Here is a 27,291-nt window from a genome sequence, read left to right on the forward strand (position 1 = left end):
GTCCGTCACTCCCTGTGGTCACTCACACAGTGATGGGTCACTCCCCTGTGGTCACTCACACGGTGACCATCACTCCCCTGTGGTCACTCACACGGTGACCGTCACTCCCCTGTGGTCACTCACACAGTGACCGTCACTCCCCTGTGGTCACTCACACAGTGATGGGTCACTCCCCTGTGGTGACTCACACAGTGATGGGTCACTCCCCTGTGGTCACTCACACGGTGACCGTCACTCCCCTGTGGTCACTCACACAGTGATGGGTCACTCCCCTGTGGTCACTCACACGGTGACCGTCACTCCCCTGTGGTCACTCACACAGTGACCGTCACTCCCCTGTGGTCACTCACACAGTGATGGGTCACTCCCAGTGGTCACTCACAGAGTGATCATGTCATAAGTGATAGGTGTAGAATGGGGCCATTCAGCCCATCAAGTCTATGCCACCATTCAATCATGGCTGATCTATCTCCCCTTCACAACCCCATTCTCCTGCCTTCTCCCCATAACACCTGACACCTGCCAGAGATGGTCACTCCGCTGTGGTCAGTCACACAGTAACGGGTGCCTGTCCTGTGGTCTCTCACTGTCCTGCTACAGTCATATGGTGACTGTACGCTCTGCGGTTGTCAGTCACACACTGACAAGGTCATTGTACAGCTGCCACTCGCACCGTGACAATACTGAGCCGTTGTGACGTCCTTCAGTTGCTGCGTATTCAAATGAAATAGCTGCTTAGCAGATGACATGACAGCATATTAGGTTCGCTCTCTGCTTGGCATTTACACTGGGCCAGAATAGAACATCCACCGTCTATTTTCCCCGCCCCATTTGCTGTGTGCCTCCTAAGTTAGAACTCTGTTATTAGGCAGGGTGATGCAATAGCTACCATTTTGCCAAGTCTCCTCGCCCAGCAGCTCCGTATAAGGGTGTGTGGAGAGGAGTGCCTCCCATTACATCTGTGCCCTCAGCGTCTCACTCCCTCGCTTGGCCCTCGCTTGGCCCTGGCTGTGTCTCATCCTGTGACCAAAATACACTTGCAAATCCTGGTCATAAAAATACCTGCAGAGTAACTGACACATGCTTGGGATAGCTTCCAGTGGGAATAAATAAGGCTAAAATAAAAGATGAGTTCAGAGCCCAGGACTGAGGGAACGGGGGAGGTGAGGTGGAGCGGGGGAAGAGAAAGGGCTAGGAGTTTCATCTTAATGCCCTCCAACCCCACCAATTATCCATCTAACCTAGTGTGATTATGTCCATAGCTCAAATGTGATTTAAACTTCAATGGTTTAATCAATGGTCCAATGGTGTTTTTATTCCTTATTTACATACGGTCCAGTACAGTGTCGCCTTGCCTAAGCACATCCTCGAATAGCAAAGTGTACGGAAATAGTCCACTGAGCCCACGTGCAAGAAGCGCCATTGGCACCAAACTTCCACCTCGCCACGCAAAACCGTAGACACACCAGTAACTGCAGGTGCTGGTTTACAGAGAAAGCGCAGAGTGCTGGAGTAACTCAGCGGGTCAGGAAATTAAATTGCAGGATGCAACATGGAAATAGTCTCTTTGGTTGACCAAGCCCAGGCAAATCTTCGATCACACTAGTTCTATGTTATCCCACTTTCTCATCGTACATACTAGGGGCATTTCTACAATTTAAAGAGTCCAATTAACCCACACATCTTTGAATGTGGCAGGAAACTGCAGCACCCAGAGTAAACCCACGAGATCACAGGGAGAACATGCAAACTCCTCAGATAGACGCAAAATGTTGGAGTAACTCAGTGGGTCAGGCAGTATCTCTGGATAGAGGGAATGGGTGACATTTTGGGTCCAGACCCTTCTTTAGACTTCAAACTCCTAAATCCGTGAAGGGAATGGACAGATGATGTTTCAGGTTGGGACCCCTCTTCAGACTTCTTTGCAGAATCATGGTTGGCTAACCAAAGCACAGGGTTAAAACTGTTCCACTAGTTTTATTTCGAGGGATAGTCCCAAATGCAGGCAAATGGGACCAGCCCAGTGTGCCAACTTGGTCAGGCATGGGCAAGGTGGGTGGAAGGACCTGTTTCCATGCTGTACAGCTCTGTGACTATGAGTCTAATCCATAGCGTCCTGCACCTGTGCCTATTCCGCATGGACCCAGCCGGGAAACAGTTGCTGCTGAGTGGGTGTCAGCGAGCCTGTCCCGTTCAGATCCAAAAGGTTCCTCAGATTAATCGAGACAATTCTCACTGGTTGCAGAGGTTTTCCCCTCAGTATCCCAAAACTGTTGCTTGTTGGTTGGCGAGACCGGTAACCTGCCCGAAGGCTCGGCGCACAGCGTAACAGGGAGTGAGCTGAAGATGTCGGACGCGAGGAGCAAGGGCCGGTGGCAGGGTGAACTGGGGGAATGCCTGCAGCACCCACCCCCCCCACCCCCCCCCCCCCCCCCCACCCCCCTGGGGACACAGAGACAGCCGGGAGAGGGGTACATGGATCGCGCGGACCGACCGGACTTTGAAAAATGATGCCAAAAATGGCGGAGCTTGCAGGTGTAATATATGTAGAAAGAATTTCACTGTGCAGTTGCACGTGTGACAAATAAAACTCCATTGCCCACTATTGCCCAGCATTCCCACCTGCTTCCTACTCCCTTCCCTTCTCTAGGATCCGCCTGAAGAGGTGGTGACTACTCACACCTGGGTCACTGGAGATGCATGGGTGGCACGCTAGCGCAGCGGTAGATTTGCTACCTTACAGGGCTTGCGGCACCGGAGACCCGGGTTCGATTCCGACCACGGGTGCTGTCTGAAAAGAGTTTGGGCGATCACCGAAGAACTTGTGTGGATCATCGGTTTTCTCCCACAGCTCAAAGACGTACAGGTATGTAGGTTAATTGGGTTGGTATAAGTGTAAATTGGCACTAGTGCGTGTAGGGCAGTGTTAATGTGCGGGGATTGCTGATCGGCACGGAATCGGTGGGCCGAAGGGCTTCTTTCCACGCTGTATCTCTAAACTAAACTAAAGTGCCAGAGTTTACTGAACACATGGAGGAGATAACAGGCCTTCAAGTTCACCCGAATCTCCCAACCCACAAGCAAAACCTATGCTTGTAACTGTTTTGATTTTCAGAAATACTGATAATGTGGAGAATTTTCTGAAAAGGATTTTAATTAACATGGAAAAGAGAAAAAAAATTGTTTCATTTCTCTCGCCTCAATTCCGTTTACAACCACTTTCTCTCAAGGGGGCTTCTTAAATTACCTTAGAGACTCTTTCCATTGTACTTCATTGTTCTTCATCATAATTTATTCCTTAAATCCATTACACTTCGAATAAATAACGTTCTACCTCCTTTCCTATTTATTCCCACCTCATGAATGGTTATTTCTGTGCTCCTGAGTAAGCGGATCTGTCAATATTGAAGAGCAGGGCGATGCTTGGCTGGGTTTGAAGATCTTTATTGGTGTCAACATTTAAACAGGATCTGAGGGCAACGTTTTCTTCACCACCCTACCTACCAGTGCTGCCACTTTCAGGGATCTATGGACTTGTACATCCAAGTTCCCTCTGTTCATAAATACTCTTAAGTGCCCTATCATTTACTGAGACTGTCCTACCTTTATTTGACCTACCAAAATATATTACTTTGCTCCTGCCAGGGTTCAATTCCATTGGCCATTGCTCTGCCTACGTTTCTAACTGATCAATATCTCGCTGTGCCCGAGCCAAACTTTCTCATGATCTACAATGCCACCAGATTGGTTTTGTCGGTGAACTGGGTCACCCTGTAGCTCCACTACCTTCTAACTGGAAACAAAGATACGCCCCAGCTGCTGTTCCACAATACTCTAAGTGCCAGGCGCACTCAGGGCTGGTAGGCTGGCAGCTCAGTCACTCAGGGCTGGTGGGCTGGCAGCTCATTCACTCAGGGCTGGTGGGCTGGCAGCTCAGTCACTCAAGGCTGGTGGGCTGGCAGCTGAGACACTCAGGACTGGTAGGCTGGCAGATTAGTCACTCAGGGCTGGTGGGCTGGCAGTTCACTCACGACTATTCCTTGAAATTCCATTTCAAGCAGAGTGCAGGCTGCCAAATTCAATTTCATAGCATTTCAAGCAGAGTGCAGGCCACCAAATTCAATTTCATTGCATTTCAAGCAAAGTGCAGGCCACCAAATTCAATTTCATAGCATTTCGAGCAGAGTGCAGGCCACCAAATTCAATTTCATAGCATTTCGAGCTGAGTGCAGGCCACCAAATTGCCAAAGAACTCATTGCATTGTCATTAAGGGCTAATAAATCATTCATTGCAAGTACATTGCAGACTCACAGTTCAGTTGATTCACAGCTTAGAATCACAGTTGTGGACTCTCCCTCGCGGTCTTCCAGAGTGACTGACTCACGTCCAGGCATCTGAGGTTTTATAGTTCTGCCCCCCCAGGATGGGGCGTTACCTTCATCGTGGTGATTGACAGGCGAGAGGACCAATCAGCTGATCTCAAGATTTTTTAAACACTCATAACATTTTTATTTTTCATCGAGCGGAAAAATCCTCGGGGCTGCCTCAGCGGAGGAGGACTGTGAGTCAGATGGCCAAAAATCAATATACAGCGCAGACAGGAAGTGGTCAAGATGAGACTTTTATTTATATATATGCCACAGTTGATTAAGTCAAGCATCTTATGTATCCACCATTCACCATGACATCTACTGGTGCTGCCACTTTCAGACATCTATGAAAGTGGCAGCAGTTCGTCACTACTCTTTATCACCATACCATTTACTGTCTATATCCTTTCTTTTATTTGACCTTTCAAACTACATAATAATTTAATAGTGTCACAACTAACGAGTTGTTGGTCTACGCACCTGGCCACTGAGTCTGCAATGTATTACCATGATGAGCTGAGACGTTTGCTATAGAGGCAAATATAGTAACAATTTGGACAATTTGAAGTCAAATATGAATTGCAGAGGTCAAATAAGAATTCAATCTGAAGAAGGGTCCCGACCCGAAATGTCATATGCTCTATGTTCCATGTTCTCCAGAAATGCTGCCTGAACTGCTGAGTTATTGTGAGCAATTTTGTGCACCATATATGAGGAAGGATGTGTTGGCTCTGGATAGTGTCCAAAGGAGGTTTACAAGAATGATCCCAGGAATGATTAGGTTAACCTATGATAAGTGTTTGTCGGCATGGGGCCTGTACTCGCTGGAGTTTAAAAGAATGAGGGGGGACCTCATTGAAACACACAGAATAGTGAAAGGCTTGGATAGAGTGGATGTGGAGAGGATGTCTCCACTAGTGAGAGGGTCTAGGACTAGAGGTCATAGCCTTAGAATTAAAGGATGTCCTTTTAGGAAGGAGCTGAAGAGAACTTCCTTTAGTCAGAGGGTGGTGAATCTGTGGAACTCTTTGCCAAAGGAGGCTGTTGAGGCCAGGTCAGTGGATATTTTTAAGGCAGAGATAGATTATTGATTAGTACAGCTGTCAGAGGTTATGGGGAGAAGGCAGGAGAATGGGGTTAGGAGGGAGAGATAGATGAGGCATGATTGAATGGCGGAGTAGGCTTAACTGGCCAAATGGCCTAATTCTACTCCTATTCCTTATGACCTTATATGAGTTATTCCTGCACTTTGTGTAATTTATTGCACTTTCCAGCTGCTCGCACTGATAACAATTCCAGTTCTACCTGCCCTTCCACTTTTTGTATCACACGTTGTACAAGATTCAGGTGTGGGACATGCAGTAGCCAGGGAGTTCCAGCGGACCAGGTTACATCGGAGAGCAGCATTATGCCAGGAGTCTCCAGAACAAGGTAGCTTCCCTTGGTTGGATCTGCAGCTAGTTGCCATAATCAGAAAATAAAAGGTGTCGTTTCACAACTCGATGCGGTGGGAAACAGGAGTGAAGGGTGACCGACTGTACACTTATGTCTTCAGATGCAAGTGGAAAAATTTGTTGCATCTCATAAAACTTGTTCAAATCTAAACTTTGCATCTGAGTTACATCACCGACTACTTAACTTACAAGGCACAATGTGTACAAAGGCTATTGTGTCAGCACTTAATGTGACCCGTCTCAAAGCAGTGGAGCCCATCATTCACTTTAGACATCAAAACCGTCACCTTAATTCCACCTGATTAACTCACTCAAATAATATCCTAGTATTTTGTCCCTGTGACGTCGCCAGACAGCATGTGAGACAGTTCTTGGTTTCCCACTGAAGTGTGTGACTAACTGAGTATAATGTGATCGTGAGAAGCTTGTTACTCCAACCTTGTGCATGACGTTGTATAATACAGTTGTCCCAAGGTCATGTTAGAAGCTCAGACCACCTGTTCCATGCTTCAGTCCAACTGAAAACCCTGTGACCCATAGAGGCAGGGCCACTAATCACTGCAATTTGCCAAGGCTGCAGTCTCATTTTCTGCATTGCCAAGGATGAGAATCCAATCTCCAGCACATTTCAATAGTGATTCAACTGAGCCCACTGGCTTGGCCATCTCTTCCTCTCAAATGGCCAGCAAATTGTCAATTATAGACAGACAGTCTTCCACCTCCTACAATCTCTTCCCAATCTTCTTCCACCTTCCTGTCTGGATATGAAAGTGCTTCCTCACCAATGGAAATGTGATCAAACCTGTTGGGAACGGAGACACGAGAAACTGCAGAAGCTGGAATCTGGAATCTGGAATGTGTTGGAATAACTCAGCGGGTCAGAAAGCATCTCTAAAGAACATGGATTGATGACAATTTGGGCCTGGACCCTTCTTCAATCAGGTTGTAGTAGGGGGGAGAAAGTTGGAAGAGAGGTGGGGAGGGAGTCTAACTTGAAAGTCAGTTACTTTGTGTCTATCTTCACTTTAAACCAGCATCCGCAGTTCCTTCCCACACAATTATATTGACTGCAAATAGAAAATGGGAAATAGCACCAATATATTTTAAAATGTCCTCGTCTCAAGTTAAGTAATTGTTCTTCATACCGAAAGAATATTACAAATGTATGACGGAGGCTTAAAGAATTGCAGAAGCTGCTTTACAAAAAAGGCACAAAGTGCTGGAGTAACTCAGCGGGTCAAGGGCCTCTCCCACTGTACGAGGTAATTCAAGAGGTAATTCAATAATTTAAAAAAAATCAAACTCGTGGTAAGCACGTAGAATGTACGTAGCAGGTACGTCGGAGCTCGGGACGTCTCTTAGCGGCTCGTAACGCTAACGGCAGGTACTCGGGAAACGCGGTAAGCTCGTGAAGACTCGTGAAGATTTTTCAACGTTGAAAAATGTCCACGAGAGCGCCGAGTATCTACGAGCGGCTATTACCGTAATTCTACAAGTTTGAATCAAGGAAAACTCGGGAGAACTTGAATTAGCTCGTACAGTGGGACAGCCCCTTCATGCAGCAACTCTAAGGAACATGGATAGGTGATGTTTTGGGTCGGGATCCTTCTTCTGACTTTCAGTTTTCCCTCCCAAAGTACTTTGTGAAGAAGGTAGGTTTTTAACAGCAATCACCATTACTGATTCCAAATTGCAAATGTATTAAATTATAAATTTACGTTGCACAGATGCTGTGGTGAGATTGATGCCACATCACCACATTATTAATCAGGGCCTCTGGGTATTGGTCCAGTTATTTAAGCACGATGCTACCATGCCAACTTAATCTTCAAATGCTTACTCACCAAAAAAAATCCATCAAGTTTACTGTTTGTCATAAAATCCCAACTGGTTCCTAGCCTGAACTTCTGACCGGGAAAATCTTCCCCGCACTCGTCAGGAACATAGGAGTTTACAAAAGGTGGTCGACACTGCCTGGCCCATCACTGCTACTGACCTCCCCACCATCGAAGAGAACTATAGGAGGCGCTGCCTCAAAAAGGCAGAAATATCATCAGAGACCCACAGCACCCTGGCCTAACCCGCTCCTAACCCACTCCTGCCATCGGCAAGAATGTATAGGAGTCTGAAAACTGTGATGTCCAGGTTCAGGGGCAGCTTCTTCCCTACAGCCATCAGGATACTGCACACAACAAACTCCAACTAAACTTTGAACCACAGGCTGCCTGGGTTGTACTAGGGGCCTCAGGCTTCGTTTTGTTTTTGCACCATATTGGGTTGTATATTTATTGAACTTCTTTTTTGTTTCTTTATTATGTTGCCCATTGAGTACTATGTTTACAAACCTCTTATGCCGTTGCAAGTAAGAATTTCATTGTTCTGTTTCGGTACACGGGACAATTAAACGCTCTTGCCACATAACGTTTAACTTTCATGTAACTCCTTGTCACTCCCCCATGTCCCAAGTAGGTTATAGGTTAACTGGCCCTCTGTTAATTCCCCCTAATGTGTAGGGAGTGCATGCAAAAGTGGGATAACATTGAACTAGTGTGAATTGGAGATCGATGGTCAGTGTAGACAAGGTAGGCTGAGGGCCTGTTTCCATGTTTTAATCAAAGACTTGTCCAACCCCAGTCATTCCTCTTCTACCCATTCCAGTTGGGTAGAGGGTGCAGAGGTTTGAAAGCACACACCACCAGACTCAGGAACAGCATCTTCCCCTCTGTTATCAGGCTTCTGAATGGTCCATCCATAAGCTAGGCTACTGTCCAATTCATCTCTACCCCATTGTGGACATTGGACTTTGTCTATGGAACTGGTGTGCTACAATGCTGGGAACTATATTCTGTATTCTGTATCTTCCCCTTTGCTCTACTGATTGCTCTACATATTTATGTATAGTATATCTGATCCGTTAGGACAGCATGCAAAACCAAGCTTTTCACTGTACCTCTGATATGTGACAATAATAACATAATAAATAATAATACAAAGGGTGGTGGGTGTATGGAACGAGCTGTCAGAGGAAATAGTTGAGGCAGGTACTATCATAACGTTTAAGAAACATTTGGACAGGTACATGGATAGGACTGATTGAGAGGTTTATGGGTCAAACATAGGCAGGTGGGACTAGTGTAGATGAGACATGTTGGCCAGTGTGACAAGTTGGGTCGATGGGCCTGTTTCCATGCTGTAAGACTCTAGTAAACCTAAAATTTCTAAAACGCTCGGTAGTAATGGCTCGTGGCACAGCTGTGGGTGGATAGTTGGCTGCTTGTAGACTGGTCATGAATAACTGGCCATGAAATGACCGTAGATCAGTCCTGAAGGCTGAGCATGAGTAGCCAGCAATGAAATGGACATTGATGGCGAGTGGTGGATGGAATATGGATTATTATTTACACGCTGAGCAGTGAACATGGATGGATGGTTTTGAGATGCCCCATATACCATACATGGGTGACTAACCACGAGGCAGCATGGATGATTGGATGTGCATGGGCCTTACTCTGGGCTGGCCACGAATGGTTAAACGCAGCCATCTGTCCAGTAATCTATTTACCAGCCAGGCATATCCGACTGAACCGACAACCTCTCATCCTCCTCTCCTTCCCCAGGCTAACAGACTACTCCTGGGCTTGTTCATTAGCACTGTCTGACATTCAAGATGTGACGTGTGCAGGAGGAGGTCTATCTGAGTTATACATGCCTCACTCTGCCCAAGTGTCAGATCTGTGCTTAATATCCATTGTAACAAGCCTGAGAATGCATACACGGGAGAATGGGGCAGGGTGAGATGTCAAGAGTGTTTAATTGTCATATGTACCGGCATTGGGGCAATAAAACTCCTACTTGCTGCAGCTTAACAGGCTCGTTCACACAATACACACAATTAAATAGATAATGATCTAAAATACAATAAATTAATAGTCAATAATGCTCGGTAACCATAACAGCAAAAAAATCAAAGTCTGTAGTGTAGTCAAAAAGCATAGTCTACTGCTGATCATTATTGCTGAGGTAGCGGATAGTGTTGTGTAGGAAGGAACTGCAGATGCTGGTTTACTCAGCGGGACAGGCAGCATCTCTGGATAGAAGGAATGGGTAATGTTTTGGGGCGGACCCTTCTTCAGACTGAGTTCAGTTAGTGCTGTGCTGTGCTGATGATTGATCGGAAGAAGCTTGATCTTGCCGTTCGCGGTTTTCAGTCACCTGCACCATCTTACCGATGACAGCAGTAAGATGAGAGCGTGGCCAGGCTGGTGTGGGTCTTTGATATCATTGGCTGCCTTTTTGAGGCAGCGCCTCCTGTAGATCCCTTCGATGGTGGGGAGGTCAGTGCATGTGATGGGCCAGGCAGTGTCTACCACACTCTGTAGTCACCTTCATTCCTGGGGAGTTGAGTTACTGGACCAGGCCACGATGCAAGCTTTCTAGACCTGCAGAAGTTCAATAAAGTATTTGTCGACATACCAAATCTCCTCACTCTTTGAAGGAAGTAGAATCGTTAATGGGATTTAACTACAAGACAGGGAGCTCCTAATTAAGTTTTTTTTACCCAGGGTGGGGTGAACCAAGAACCAGAGGAAATAGGTTTAAGGTAGGGGGGGAAAGATTTAATTGGAACCTGAGGGGCAGTTTTTTCACACAGTGGGTGGAGGGTGTATGGAACAAGCTGCCAGAAGAGGTAGTTGAGGCAGGTACTATAACAACATTTAAAACACATTTGGCCAGGTAAATAGATGGGAAAGGTTTAGAGAGATATGGGTCAAACAGGGCAGGTGGAACTAATGTAGCTCGGGTATCTTGGTCGGCAGGGACAAGTTGGGCCCATTTCCGTGCTGAATGACACTTTGGATCCAAGTTTGAACAGGGACAGAATCCAGGTGGGCAGAATGGCTTCAATTTCATGAGTTCATAAGTTCTAGGAGCAGAAATAGGCCATTTGGCCCATCAAGTCTACTCCGCCGTTCAATCATGGATGATCTCTCTTTGCCTCTCAACCCCATTCTCCTGCCTTCTCCTCAGAACCCCTGACGCCCTTACTAATCAAGAATCTATCAATCACAACCTTAAAAGCATCAATTGACTTGGCCTCCACAGCCGCCCGTGGTAGTGCAGTCGTGGCAGTGATTCTTTCCGGTGCAGTTCTGCACAAAGCTGGTAGGTTGAGCAGGAGTTCCATGCATTGGCAGGATTTTATTCGCAAAACCTATTTGAAAAGTGTCTGCACAGTGCTTGTCCATAGCATGCCGGGCGATGGTGCTGATCCTCTTTGGAATTGGCGACATTTAGCAGAATCTAACGCAGGAGTCAAACATTAAAATTAAAACTCTTTAACCAATTATCACCGTGCAAAATGCAGAGCAATATAAGGATGATGATCGTTTGCTTCAATAAACGAAACAGTCTTCCGAGTGGTAGCTTTTTACTGTAGGGTATTACTTTTGCTACAATGCATCTTTGAAAGGCCAGTGATGTACGTAAATTACCCTTAACAACCTCTCAGCCTAATAAGGGCTAAACAGTTAGATTTCTCTCACTTTTCTTCGTGATTAAATATTGTTCATCGAACCAGATATGAATTTATGATGCTCTTTAAAATTTAACAGCTAACATTGTACTTTATTTTTATTTCATACTTTACGGTTGTGACACCCAATGGAATTGGGGGAAAAAAATCCCTGCGTTAAAATCGCATGAGGCCTGTAAGTCACGCTGAATGAAGCGAGCCGATGAAATGGCTCTGAGTGCGGCAAGGCAAATTGCTCCTTACTTTCCCATCTTTAGTCAACCTTTCAGTCCTTTACTTTCTGTCAGACACACACCCCCTCCCGTCACACTGTCTAAAACCAGCTCCCATCTCCCAAACCCGTTGTCTCTTCTCAGAGCGTGGTGCTGATCTAACATTGGAATCCCTCAGATTATCTTTAATCGGACTTTACTGATCTCTATCCTGCACAAAATGTTATTCCTGTATCTGGACACTGTGGATGGCTCAACTATAAACATGTATAGTCTTTCTGCTGACTGCTTAGCACACGACAATAACGCTTTTCACTGTATTCTCGCTACATGTGACAATAAACTAGACTCCCTCACCTCTACTGCTGATAATTCATTGAACATGTGTTCTGCCTTCAACAAATTATCCTCCCGAATGGGTCAGCAGCATAGAACCATTCTGGTCGCAATTAATCCTAGGGAAGAGAAATGCTCCTAGTTGCCCTTGTTCAACACCCAGCCTGCTGGGTGGTATATCTAGTTGTGGAGTCCTTCAGCACGGAAACAGGCCCTTCGGCCCAAGTTATCCATGCCGATCCAAATCCCCCCCCCCCCCCCCCCCCCCTCTAAGCTCGTTCCATTTGCTTATGTTTGGCCCAAATCCCTCTAAACCTTTCCTATCCATGTACCTGCCCAAAAATGTTGTTATTGTACCTGCCTCAACTACCTCCTCTGGCAGCTCATTCCATGCACCCACCACCCAGTGAAAAAGGTTCCCCTCAGGATCCTATTAAATTTATGCCCTCTCAGATTAAACCTATGCCCTCTGGTTCTTGACTCCCCTACCCTGGGTAAAATACACTGTGCATTCACTCTAGCTATGCCCCTCATGAAGGCTACTGGTAAATCAAGTTTGGGGAGCATGTTCGATCACCGGCCGATCTCTGAAGGCAAGGCCAGCCCACATTAAACTGCAGGGTGTGGAGATGCTTGCTTTCACTTCTTTGGATTCAGTAGATCAAACAATCCATTGACAGGCTCATGCCGGGTCTATGCGAGTTAAATCATCCCAGAGAGCTCGGCAGACAAGAATTATTTCCCAAGGCTCGAAGCTGCCGGTACCTGAATCCGCTGGGAACTCTTTGTCCAGGAATGATTGCTGAGGAAACTCCACAGACATTTCACCAGAATCCACTAATGTTTAGAATGTTAAGATAGAATCCCTGCAATTTCCACCCTCCCCTCGCTCAACATTGTAGGATGTACCTCATCTGAAGCAGGTGAATCATCCTCCTTAAGTGCAACTAGGTTTTCAGCCTGAAGAAGGGTCCTGACCTGAAATGTCACCTATCCATATCTTCCATCATCTGCAGCTTCTTGTGTCCAGCCTTTCCTGTTCCTCTTCTGTCTCAAAATTAGATCATTCAGAATCCCAACCACATCCTCCTATGCTGAATCTCCAGTAATATCTCCTTCCTTGGTGCAAAGTTGATGTAATCTATGTCATGACTACCCCAGGCACGCACTCTATAACGCCAGGGCTAAATTTCCTCTATAATCTTTGATTGGCCCCACCTTTCCTGTTGACATGCATAAAGAATAACATTGGCCTTTCTTTTATATTTGCTGCCGGCCTTTTCCCAGTCATCTCCTCCTTCCACTTTACTTCCACTCCGAGCTTTGTACAATCAGACTGGTTCACACTTGCATAAACAATTTGCCATTCATCCCTTTATTATGGAGCGGTACAGTGTGAAAACAGACCCTTCGGCCCACCTAGTCCATGATGACCAAAGGTAGACACAAAAAGCTGGAGTAACTCTTCTGATGCAGGGTCTCAGCCCGAAACATCGCCCATTCCTTCTCTCCAGAGATGCTGCCTGTCCCGCTGAGTTACTCCGGCTTTCTGTGTCTATCTTCGGTTTAAACCAGCATCTGCAGTTCCTTCCTACCCATCTTGACCATGTTGACGTACTGGGCTAGTCCCATTTGCTAGTCCCATTTGCTAATCCCTTCCTATCCCCATAACTGTCCAAATGTAATTATATTGCTTCTACAACTTCCTCCGGCAGCTCATTTTTGATCGCAGATTCCAGATCTCTTTCTGCTTCATCTTACTATATATATATATTTTTAGACATCACACAAGCTTTGACTTTGATTTCCCAACCCTTCCTCCCCGCGGGAACAGATCAGCTCTGTTGTTTTTTTGGTGCTTTTCAATTACTGTTCATCTTGCTTCTGCTTCTCTGCTGGGAGCACTCACCTTCATAAAACTCTGCTCCTCTCTCTCTTTGCAATCCCAGTTATTTTATTTTGATCACCTTCATTCCCTCTCAGCTTCTCTGTCCTTTATTTAAAAAATGTCAATTAGTTGACGTTTCAGTTCTCCATTCCGTTCCTGATGGGGGGTCTCGACCCAGAATGTCACTTGCCCATCCCCCTCCTCCCTGACCTGTTGAGTTCCTCTGAGAGAATGCATGGCCTCAGTCCCAAATTTCCAGATACCTTTCCCGACATATGAAGCTGCCCCAATAAAAAAATCTATTAAAAAGCATTATTAAGCCACACACTACACTTGAATTAATATCATTTTTCACCTCCTGCATTTAGTTTAGACAAAAGACTAAAACTTTCAGTGGATCACTATTTAGATCAGAGATTTAGCTTACATAGAAACATAGAAACATAGAAAATAGGTGCAGGAGTAGGCCATTTGGCCCTTCGAGCCTGCATCGCCATTCAATATGATCATGGCTGATCATCCAACTCAGTATCCTGTATTCAAAAGGGAACTGCAGATGCTGGAATATCGAAGGTACACAAAATTGCTGGGGAAACTCAGCGGGTGCAGCAGCATCTATGGAGCGAAGGAAATAGGCGACGTTTCGGGCCGAAACCCTTCTTCAGACTGCTTCTCTCCATACCCCCTGATCCCTTTAGCCACAAGGGCCACATCTAACTAAATATAGCCAATGAACTGGCCTCAACCACCCTCTGTGGCAGAGAATTCCACAGATTCACCACTCTCTCTGTGAAAAAAAATGTTCTCATCTCGGTCCTAAAAGACTTCCCCCTTATCCTTAGACATTAGTTTAGTTTATTGTCACGTGTACTGAGGTACAGTGAAAAGCTTTTTCACATGCATAGAAAAGCATGGATACACCATGGAAGCTGGCCCTTTGGCCCGCCAAGTCCATGCCGATCACCCGTTCACACTAGTTCTATGTTATTCCATTTTTGCATCCAATTTACATCAATTAACCTACAAACCCAGACGTCTTTGGGATGTGGGAGGAAACCGAAGCACCCAGACGAAACCAACATAATCACTGTGAGAACGTGCAAACTCCACACGGACAGCACCGGAGGTCAGGATCGAACCGGGGTCTCTGGCGCTGTGAGGCAGCATCTCCGGATATGTGGCCAAATTAAAGGAGTTCGTAAACAAGCACAACAGTTGTTAAACTTGAATTTGAGGAATTAAAAAAACATCTAGGATCTATTAATAAAAATGCTAGAATCAACAATGTTGATGAGGAAAGTAATGAATTGTTGCAACAACTCATCTGGGCCATTAGTGTATTTTTGGGAAGGACGACTAGCATCTTCATGCAGTTTGACCCGCCTGTGCCTCCAGAGCAACTGCAATGTTCAGGGCGGCACAATGACGCAGCTGGTAGTGCCGCTGCCTTGTCACGCCAGCGACAACCCTGACCTTGGGTGCTGTACGTGTGGAGTTTGCCCGTTCTCACTGGGACCGTGTGGGTTTCGTCCGGGTGCTCTGATTTCCTCCCACATCCCAAAGACATGCGGGTTTGTAGGTTAATTGGCTTCTGTTAATTGCCCCCGGTGTTTAGGGAATGGATGCTAAAGTTGGGATCACATAGAACTAGCGTGAACGAGTGATCAATGGTCAGCGTGGACACGATGGGCCGAAGGGCCTGTTTCCATGCTGCATCTTTCAATCCATCATTGGCTTTGACTGGATTTATTGAGTTGTACCATGGGTAGAGAATTAGATAATCAGTTGCTTATGTGGTGTTTGGCTAGTGTGTGCTTGTTGCTTTGGCAGCTTCTGTTGAGATTGCTTCATGGTTGGGAACTTATTTATTAGTTGGTTGTAACTTATTGTCGACATTAATCAAAACGCCATCACTCTCCATTGGCTGACACAGTTTATTTCAATTTCTGCTTCTTAAAAAAACATTCATCAAATAAATTTACATCTCTTTACACAAGCTTGAGTCCTCATGAAATATTTACAAGTTATTAGAAAAACTGAAAGTTCCATCAAAGTACATCTTTTGACAATACCTAGAAAACAAAATGACAGCTAATTTCTATGGTTTAAATGTTTCTGATTTTTTGTGGTGCGGTATCTTTAGAGGCTTTGCAGAACATTTTTTTTTGTAATAATTGTACCTTGCATGCATGGTTTGGAGAAGCTAAAATCTGCTCAAGTTTGGACCCCAAGCTAAGACCAACCCACACAACACCCTGGCTGTAAGCTACAATCTTCCCAATAGCTTCTCAGAGAATATACTGACTATTTTTTTAAAGAGAGATTTGGTGTGAAATCCCACTTTGATTTTAGTATACAAATATGTCAACTCTATAATAATCATTAAAATCTCCGTTCTTACCATGTGAAGAGGGATTTCATACAAGCACATAAACATATTGTACACCGATATGGCACTGCAGATATCAGCCCAACCGTTAACAATTCAGAATCCAAGTCACTAGAAGTTCTAGCTGGGCTGAGAGATTCCTCAGTGTGGGAGAGGCCTTGCGGCACTTTGGGCAAGGCAGTGAGGGGACGATATTCGGACAGGGGTAGGAAATGTTTGGAGAGATTTGGGCCAAATATGGGAAAATGGGACATGCTTAAATGGGTCGGCATTGACGAGTTGGGCCTGAGGGTCTGTTTCTATGCTGTACGATTCTATAACTCTTGTCTTTGATGTGCAACTAATTGCATGCATTAGAATCGTAAATCCCATGTCTCGAGCACAAAATCGTACATCAAGTGAGCGGTGATCACTAAATCGATGGAGAAGTTGTTACTGCAGTGGACCTCAGGGTGACAATTCCCAACGTGAACAGCGGCTTCTGTTCAGATGGTGGCCTGGGTCAGGTTTAGTCTTGAGTGCCGAGATGGGAGGTCAAGCCAGAGATTGCAACATCCACATGCCACCATATCAAGTGCATGGAAGACTGCAATAGCATTTGCAGCAGCTAAGGTTCCGGGACCCAAGCTCCTCGTTATGCTTCGCTTTGTTGTAAATGGCCTACAGTCTCAGAGGGACTCAATGTAAGCTCACTCAGCAAGGCCTTGGAAAGTGGCACTCAGTCAGCAAGGGGGTGGTGTGGCTAAGTTCCAATTGTGATTTTAACTTTAGCAATTAAAATCCACAAAGGTCACTCGAGTTGCTGCTGGTATTTTCCCTTTTCTCCCTGGCCTCGTGGGGCTTTCAACCACTCATCTACTGGCTGGTTCCCCTGTAGCCCGTCCTTGTAGGAGGCTGATGGTGCATCAGGAACTTGCAGCGCTCCCCACAGGAAGCCTGATAAAGCAATCGTATTCATGGCTGGGTCAAGCCCATAATGATAGACACAAAATGCTGGAGTAACTCAACGGGTCAGGTGGCATCTCTAGAGAACTTGGATAGGTGACGTTTTGGGTCAGGACCTTCCTTTAGACCCTTCCTCGCTCATAAAGAGTCGGTTTCTATTTTGTTGGGAAGTGTCTATGTCCACCTTCCAGGGAGCTATCGATACAGTTTGCCCTCTGCATTAATTAACCCATCTGCTGACCCCACTGAACTAGGCAGCAAGGATCATGCCACGATATAATCAGATGTGGTCAACTGCCAACATTTAGTAGAGGATTAAAACACCCAATGTATCCCAAAACGAATGGGTTTTACATTTGATGTCAGTACATCAACGCCTGGGGTCTCATGCAGTGGCTGATGTGTGGGCTTGAGGAGTGCACTGCGAGGTTTCAGGGATTGCCAGGGGTCTGCCCCATGCCTGGGGGTCTCTGGGAATGGCCACACACATCCTGCTGTCACTTGGGCAAGAGTTAGCGCTAATGGCCCATAAACAGCCCAGACGGCGCTGGGTGAAGCATGTCCAGCTTTAGTTAAAGGGATCCAGACTCAGCCAGAGTGGAGATGGCCCAGATGTTGATCTTTTAGAACATGTGTCCACTTTAAGTGTCTTGCTTGGCCTTGGCCACCAACACTTCCCCTCTGCTGCGGAAGTGGAGTTTCGGTGGCCCCCATCCACATAATGGAACTCCATCCCCCAAGACCCAACTCCAGTCATGCATTGACCCTCACCACCATCTGACCACACCACATGGCATTTTCCACTCTATAATGCTGATGCCCTTTCTTCAGTGCCAGAGTCCTAGATCCCAAGCCCAATCCTCCATGCCCACCTCCACCATCCACCTTGGTAGGTTCTCCGGCCACTCAACACAAAGTGATGGAAGAAGTCAGTGGGTCAGGCAATGTCCTTTAGCACTTTGTAGATTTCACCATCTACAGTTCCTTCAGTCTACAGTCTATGACCTCTGCAGACTGTCCACTGCTGAGGTTGACAGAGGAAAGGTCTCTGTGCATGTTCATCTGTAAGAATTGTGCAATAGGCCCTGGTCCTCAACCATTCCAGAATTTGGCTGCTGGGAAAGTTGATTGATTGAAAGACGTAGCATGGAAAGAGGTCCTTCAGACCCACCGAGTCCACGCCGACCGTCGATCACCCGTCCACACTAGTTCTTCATCACCCCACTTTCTCATCCGACCCCTGCACACCAGGGACAATTTACAGAGGGCCAACTAACCTGCACACCCGCACACCTTTGGGATGTGGGAGGAAACCGGAGCACCAGGAGGAAAGACCAGGAGGTCACGGGGAAAACGTGCAAACTCCACACAGACATCAGCCAAGGTCAGGATCGAACTCGGGTCTCTGGTGCTGTGAGGCAGCAGCACTACCAGCCGGGACCACTGTGGTGTTGTTGAGGATCCCCCGCTTTCACTCTAACTCAATTAGACTCGCCTTTTCTGACAGGTTTAGGAATTTGAAGGCCAAACGTTTTTTAAGATGCTTAAAACAGGGAAGCGACAAATGAATTTGTACACATTCCCCTTTCAGTCTATTTCATATCTCTGCTATTTTCCAGCTCTGGTCAGCCTGAAATATCAACACTGTTAATCTCTCCAGCTGCCTGTCCCGCTGAGCGTTTCCAAATCTGATTGCAACTAGAGGACTTATCTCACACTGGAAGGAACAAATGGAACTGGGCGGAAAGTAAACAAAAAACAAAGGCCAACATTTTCCACAAGTCGTCACCGAGTCGGCCTTTTCAGTAAAATCTCTCATTCCACTGAAGGAGTTTCCCGACAACAGACTCAAGTTCTGATCGCTAGCGACCGGACACTAATATTTGTACAATTTTAGCAGAAAAAGCAATTATTTGCGTACAAAAGCAAAAATTGGGCCCATCTGTCCATAAATACCCAGAGAACAAAGACTTTGTAATTTACCTTGCCCAATGATGGGGTGTTTCCACATCGCTTGTAGATATCAGGATCCAAATAATGCTCGTATTGTTACAATTCAAGGAAAGTTCACATGGATTTGTTTTTGTTTTCATTTAACCAGGCCAGATTTTTTTCACACCCAAAGGTTATTCATAGGCAATTGTGATGAAATATTCATATATACAATTTGAGAAGGGATTTTGAACGAACGTGACTTCCTTATAAACAAAACGGTTTGGTTAACATTAAACATTGGCAGGAGAAGAACCAGAACCATGCACCAAACCAATCAGGCTGGTTGTCCTGAAAGTGGTGGCTGTGTGTGTGTGTGGATGTCCTTGCCTGGCTTCTTGATGCCGATTGTAGCCTCACCCTGAATTGTCTCACATCTGTGACCAAGCCCAAAGAATGTTACTTTAGCTCAATTAATTCATCTTTAAGGTTTGGACATCAAACCTAATTGGTGTGATTCCCACAAGAAAAACAGATTATTCCAAGGGCTCCCATCGTTTTAAGCATGCGTACAATTTGCTAAGTGTGTTCATTTTAAGAATAGTTACAGTAAACCCCAATAATCAGCAGCAGATAGACACAAAAAGCTGGAGTGACACAGCAGGTCAGGCAGCATCTCTGGAGAAAAGGAACAGGTAACGTTTTTTGGGTCGAGACCCTTCTTCAGACTTTGCTGACTTTGGTGCACTCCCTTCCAACTTGCCAGAGCTCCAGTTGCCATACTCCTGATTTACTGGAGCCCCGGTTCCTGTGGTCCCGTCAGACTGGCTGGGGCCAACTGGCCTGCATCCTTAACCACCCACCAACTACGCTCCTCCTGATCTCCCATTTAACATGTCGGGGGTCTAATTCCCCCAAGCTCTCGTTTCTTTAAACTGAGCATGGCCCCTTTAAATAAGGCAGATTAACCTTATTATTTATAATCCTGTGTAAAATCAAAAAAAAAAAAAGGGATTTTAAAACATGTTGGGATATTAACAGAAATAACATCCAAGATTCCAAAAGTATTTAGCATCGTAAAGTCCCAGGCACGCGTGATTATTGGAGTTTGAGCACGGTGGCATGGCGGTAGAGTTGCTGCCTCACAGCGGCAGAGACCAGGGTTCGATCCTGACTATGGGTGTTGTCTGGACGGAGTTTGTACGTTCTCCCTGTGACCTGCGTGGGTTTTCCTCGGGTGGTCTGGTGTCCTCCCACACTCCAAAAATAGACAGATTTGCAGGTTAAATGGCTTCAGAAAATATGATACTGCTAGTATATGGGGTGATCGCTGGTCAGTGTCGGCTCGATGGGCCGTAGGGCCTGTTTCCATGCTGTGTCTAAAGTCCAAAGAATGTAGCCAACCACCTGTGTATGGGTTTATCTTCATTCAATATGCAGAGATTTACTCTCACGCTTTCTACAGTTTACCTACACTATACTTGCTTGGACCCAGCCAGAATAAGCCTGGCTTAGTTAGCCTCTGTGTGCTTAGGACGCATGGCCCGGAGTAAGGGAATCAAGAACCAGAAGGCTTGGATTCAAGGTGAAAAGGGAAAGGAACCTGATGGGCAACTTTTACACACAGAAGGTGGTGGATATATGGAAGAAACTGCCAGAGGAGATGGTTGAGGCAGGTACAATAACAATATTTAAAATATATTTGGGACAGATACAAGGAAAGGAAAGGTTTAGAGGCAAATGAGACAAGTGTAGATGGGACATCCTGGTCGGCATGGACGAGTTGGGCTGAAGGGCCTGATTTCATGCAGTTTGATTGATAGAGTTAGCACATGTTCAGTGACCACTGGCCTGGATTTGATCATCAGCATTCACGTGGGTCTTTGGGGTATGTGTTAGATATATCTCAGCTCATACAGAGCAGCAGGCTGGTGATGCTGGGGGGAGAGGTTATCTCACTGCTCTGGGGACCCACCTCCAGTGCAGCAAGTGCAGGTTCTCTCCATAACTGCCTCCCCTTGCCCTCCCCTGCCAGTTTCCCCTGGTGCTCCAGTTCCCCTCCACATCCTAACGACATGCTCCTTATTTGGCCAACTGGCACCATTGTTAATGCCCCCTAAGGTAGACCTGTGGGAGAAGAACCAGCGAGGTGTTAAAGAGCATGTGGGAGAGAATAGGTTCCAGTGGGATAAGTGGGGGGGGGGGGGGGATTTCCCCAAGGGCCAACATGGACAATGGGCTGAGCGGCCTCCATCTGTGTCAGGAGGAAATATTTACGAAAAGTTCGTCTGGCTAATAAGAAATTACCGAGGAGGCCTTTTAATATCATATCGGTTACTGCACTCCCCATGTGCCTTCATTGCCCAAGTAACAGACGTGTAATTTTATCGTTAAAATGGCAAATTGTTAACACCTATTTACGACTTGCATTGAGAAGTATTCATTTTTGTACGTGGCACTGCCAGGCTGACACACAAACGGTTTTGATAGTTCCAGTAGGTTTAAGTAAGTTTGTTACGCAACTCACTTCATGCTTTTAAGATGATCATAGATTAAAGGAAGTGTTGGAATGTAAAGTGGGTGACTGTATCACATCTGCTGCTTGCTCCAAGGTCACTCGCTGCATTACAATTATGAGCTGCTATTTATTCAACAGGGGTGAGGGCTGCTCACTGCAAGACCGTATAATAAATGGATGGGCTGGTTATTCATCAGGTTAATGGTCGCTCCTGGTTGCTTTTTCGTGAGGACATTTCGCTCTGGAAACATTACGGAATAATTGGTTGAATAGACAAAAAATAAACTTTACTAGGAGTCTGAAATAAAGTAGAGGATGTTGGTAATACTCAGTAGGTTTATGACGAGAGACCATCTCTTTGGTTGCTCCATCAACTTTGGTTTGGCAGTATTATGAATACCTATTATGAAGATTATTAATGTATTGCATTATTAATTATTAGACATTTATCTGTGTGTTATCGTATTTACAGATCTGGTAAGCTACTGAGGAAAGAATGTCATTGTCCTATCATGGGTACGTATGACAATTAATTACTCTTTGACTCTTAATTTTTGACTAGATACAGTATTAACGTTTCACTCAGTCGCTTCTTATTACAACGGTCTGACAGGGACAATAATTGAAAGATCATTCTGTCTTGCTACCTGCCCTACTGAGTAACTCTAGCAAGTTCTATTTTTCGTTCAGAAGTACTATTTATACAGGTATGCACATATAATAATTACTTAACATTGGAAATCATTTAAAATTTCCAATTTCGTTTAGTTTAGAAATACAGAGTGGAAACAGGCCCTTCAGCCCACCGGGTCCGCGCTGACCAGAGGTCCCCGCACATTAACACTATCCTACACACATGGAGATAGTTTACAAGCCAATTAACCTACAAACCTTTGGAGTGTGGGAGGAAACTGGAGGGCCCGAAGAAAACCCGCGCATGTCACGGGGAGAATGCACCAATGTACAAACTCCGTGCAACTCTGTTATCCCAGTTTTGCATCATGTCACTTGGGGCAATTTACAGAAGCCAATTAACCTACAAACCTGCACGTCTATGGAATGTGGAAGGAATCCAGAGCACCCAGATTAAACCCGTATGGTCACAGGGAGAACGTGCAAACTCCCTGCAGTCAGCGCCCATCGCCAGGATTGATCCCTTGTCTTTGGTGTTGTAAATGCTGCAGCTCTACTGCTGCACCACAGAGAACGGAATGGAAGGATTTGGGAGATATAAAGAACTCAGCGGGTCAGGCAGCATCTCTAGAGGGCAACGATAGGTGATGTTTCTGGTCGGGACCATTCTTCACACTGCTAGAAATACTCTGACCATGTTGTGGCAATGAGAAGTGAATTGTGAGAGGCAAATCGATATACCCACAATGAAACAGGTCACCAGTACACAACTGTGTTACAGGCAAGGCTGAATTTAGCCAAGCCTCCGACGAGAAATGGTTCTGGCATATTTTATCCTCGTGGGCTTCATTCACTATAGAACTCTACAAGACATTCAGCAATAATTGAACGCTCTGGAAGATGATAAAGGCTTGGCCACTCAAGAGGAATTGAAAGAATGGGCAACAGCATTAATAGAAGGGGTATTACGCCTTAAAGAATCAAGCCACTTAAAATTTGGACAGAGATTAATGACCGAGGAATAAAGGATAAAGCATTTATGTTTGGTACATGTGCAAGTGCAAGAGTACAAGATAGGAGGTAGTAAGGGCGTCAGGGGTGTGGGGAGAAGGCAGGAGAATGGGGTTGAGTGGGGAAGATAGATCAGCCACGATTGAATGGTGGAGTAGACACGATGGGCTGAATGTCCTAATGCTGTCCCTATGACATATGAAATGAACCATGTAACAGGAGAGACGGAGAAAGCCCTCACAACTCCAGAAGCAGTGCCAGGTAGCTCATGGCTCACACCCTTGGAACAAGTGTGGGACTATCAGGTCCATAAATCTGCCCCATGTTTGGTTCATAGGTTATAGGAAAGGAATTAGGCCATTCAGCCCATCAAGTTTACTCAGCCATTCAATCATGGCTGATATATCTCTCGGTCTCAACCCCATTGTCCTGCCTTCTCCCCATAGCCCATGACACCCGTACTAATCATAGTTGGGCCATGTATGGGCGTCATCTCAAGTCCATCCATCTTAGTGAAGAAATTAGAGTGGGATCGCGAGCAAAACCTGTTCTCGTGTGTTGAAACGAGCAGAGGAAGATGAATCTTCAGCCACAATTACACTGCAGGTGTTGGACAAGCCTGTGATTTATCTGTTTATTCAGTAAGCCCAGGTTTGTACATTAAATAACTACATTGTGTTGTCTCTGCACCTCCTGCCTGTGTGTCATCTTTCAGCAAATTACGGATAAGAGGGCTATAATTGCTAAAATATTTAAATGGCATAGAAGAGGGCTCAGAGCTAGTTTCATCTGCCGCCTTAAATTTATGGGAGCGGCAACAGTACCCTAATGGTTTCATTGAACTTCCAACAAAGTTATTGGGTGAGGAGGAATAATCACCGATAAAAGTCCTGGCCACTGCGTTTGCAAGCTGTGCGGGCTGAACATCATTCCCTGCCTCCAGAATTAATTCACCATTTACTGGAGCCCACCCAGGCCCTCTCATAGATGAACTGAGGCCCAGGCCAATTTCAATTTTAGAGGCCCCCAATCCAAGATCAAGCACAGGCCCCTCAATTTTAGAGGCCTCCAAATCAAGACCCCTTTGAAGCAGACAGGATTGAGGCCTATGCCAAATGGCACTCGTTGCCCCCCCCCCCCCCCCCCCCTCCCCCGATAGGGCCTGAACCCACCAATGGTCTAGTGGGTTCAGAAACTTTGATACAAACGCTCGTTCTTCTGTAGAGGAAACTTGAAGTTTGATTCAAACTTCTCGTTCTTCTTCTCACGCTCTGTCAGAGCGGAGACGCAAGAGGCCACAGACTCCCCAATCTGGAGGGAAAACCAAACAGCCGGCGGAACTGAGCGGGTCCGGCAATCCTGATGCAGGGTCTGCGCCTGAAACATCAAATATCCCTCTGCGAAGAACCACTAAGGACTTTGCACAACTGAGGTTGCTCTACGTACTATCATGGTCTAATTTATATGGAGTAATTGATGTTTTATTGTATATTTATTGTTATTGTTGTTGCATCTAACCTGCCTGTAACACAGCAGGGAGTAGAAATCTTATTGTTCCAGATCTGATGTGAATGACAAATTTACACACTCTTGACTATCTCTCTCTCTCTCTCTCTCATCCCCACAGATGCTGCCTGACTTGCTGAGTCCCCCGGTCGTTTGTATTCTGCCTGAGTAACTGGACATTGGCAGGGAAGTTTCTTTTATTTTATACTTTCGAAATACAGTGCGGAAACAGGCCCTTCGGCCCACCGATTCTGCGCCGATCAGCGATCACCCCCTGCACTAACACTATCCTATACACAATTTATTTTTACGACTTACTAATGCCAATTAACCTACAAACCTCCATGTCTTTGGAGTGTGGGAGGAAATGGAAACACCCAGAGAAAACCAACGCGGTCACAGGGAGAACCCCGTACAGACAACAGCCTTGGTCAAGATCGAACCCGGGTCTCGGGCGCAGCGAGGCAGCAACTCTACCGCTGTGCCACCGTGCCGCCAGAAGTGTTTCAACTCTGCCTTTCTGCTGTGCTAATCTTGAAGACTACTCCTAGAGTGCCGACCTGACCTCACATCTCTTCCTCTCGACCTCCAGGCTACGGCTAAGGATGAGGCACAGATCTAGGTCGGAACCAGACTGTAATATGATCGGCAAATGGCTGCCATCATCAGCCACTATCTCTCAGACTGGGTTTGGGGAGGAGTTTGACTGGGATGAAGAGATTGAAACTGGAGAACATGCTATCGTAGACCACATCCACCAAGTGGAAGGAATATCTTAAATCTTTGACTTCTCCAAACCAATGTAGAAGCATCACACCACATGACATTATGACCAGGAACTGAATTGTACCCAATACAATTTAAAAGGTGTTAATGTAAAAGTCTTGCTCCGTGGTTTCAGTAACTCAATCCAGACTGCCTAACAAAATGAAGTCTCTTTCTCTGTCTCTCCTTCCCGATCACCCACTTATATACACGTCAAGGCAGCTGCAAAGGCCCCAGCTCTGTATGTGATGTCCGAATGCGACGTCATCCACGACTGCACGGGGCTCTGTGGCTTAGAGTCAATTAGGTCAGTACTGTGGACCGAGAGATGCTGTGGGTGGCCCCCCACCGGACCCATCAGTGCCTTGCTTTGGGAAGTGTCCAGGCCTGTAACAAATCAATACATAGAGTTAGCAAGATGCACAGATACACACTAATACACACAGATACACACACGGATACACATGGATACACGCTCATACACACGGAAACACACGGATACACACAGATACACACACACGGAAACACACATGGAAACACACACGGAAACACACACATACACACGGATACACACACGGATACACACACACACACACACACACACGGAAACACACACATGGATACACACAGATACACATGGAAATGCACACACGCACACACACACAAATCAGCAATGATTGAATGGCGGAGTAGACTTAATAGGCCGATTGGCCTAATTCTGCTCCTATAACTTCTGAACATTTGAACACACACACACACACACACACACACACATACACAGTCACTGCGTTCAGGTTTGGTCACACAACTATAGGAAACTCTACCAGTGAGTTGGAATGAGTGAAGAGAAGATTTATGAGGACGTTGCCAGGACTTGAGGGCCTGAGCTATTGGGAGAGACTAGGCCTTTATTCCTTGGAGTGCAGCAGGATGAGGGGTGATCTTATAGAGGTGTATAATGTCATGACCGGAATTGATATGATGAATGCACAGTGATTTTTCCCCAAGGTAAGGGAATCAAGAACTAGCGGGCATCGGTTTAAGATGAGAGGGAAAGCTTTAATAGGAACCTGAGGGGCAATTTTTGCACCCGGAGGCTGGCGGGTGTACGGAACGAGCTGCCACTGGAGGTAGTTGCGGCAGGTACATAGCAACATTCAAAAGACATTTGGACAGGTACATGGATAATAATGGTTCAGATATATATGGGACAAATGGGACTAGCTTAGATGGGACATTTGTCATGAACAAGTTGGGCTGAGTTGTCCATGTTGTATGATTCTTTGACTCCACGACTAAGGCTGTGAACAAAACAACAACCAGGCAGTATATTATGAAAAATAATCTTCATGATTTTATAAAGTTGAATCGACCGCATGAAGAACATTTGTGGATTTTTCTAAGTTTATTTGGGGAAAGAAATGGCAAGTGACTGGGTTTTAGACAAAGCAAGGCAGCTACAAGCTGGAACTACAATGTGGAGGGATTGCGGAGTGTGACTCACAACTCCAGTGTCCACACTGCCACCGGTTCACAGGGCCCTTCTGATGTAACTTGGCTAAATTACATGAAGAAGATGGTCTGCACGGTGGCGCAGCGGTAGAGTTGATACCATACAGCGCCAGAGGCCCGGGTTCCATCCTGATTACATAGTCTGCATGTTCTCTCTGTGACTGCGGGTGCTCCAGTTTCCTCCCATACTCCAAAGGCGCGCAGGCTTCTGTAAATTGTCCCTAGTGTGTGTAGGATAGAACTAGTGTACGGGGCGACCACAGGTCGGCGTGGACTCGGTGGGCCA

The 27,291-nt window shown here is 45.9% G+C and overlaps 1 long non-coding RNA gene across 1 annotated transcript; it reads left to right on the forward strand.

Annotated features, from left to right (window-relative positions):
* The first annotated feature begins 2,831 nt into the window (after positions 1–2,831).
* LOC116987380 lies at positions 2,832–27,291 on the forward strand. Its single transcript, XR_004415704.1, has 3 exons — positions 2,832–2,874; positions 8,302–8,392; positions 27,269–27,291. It is a non-coding gene; the product is annotated as an uncharacterized LOC116987380 (long non-coding RNA).

This window comes from Amblyraja radiata, chromosome 25 (assembly GCF_010909765.2).
Source record: "Amblyraja radiata isolate CabotCenter1 chromosome 25, sAmbRad1.1.pri, whole genome shotgun sequence".
Taxonomy (NCBI): domain Eukaryota; kingdom Metazoa; phylum Chordata; class Chondrichthyes; order Rajiformes; family Rajidae; genus Amblyraja; species Amblyraja radiata.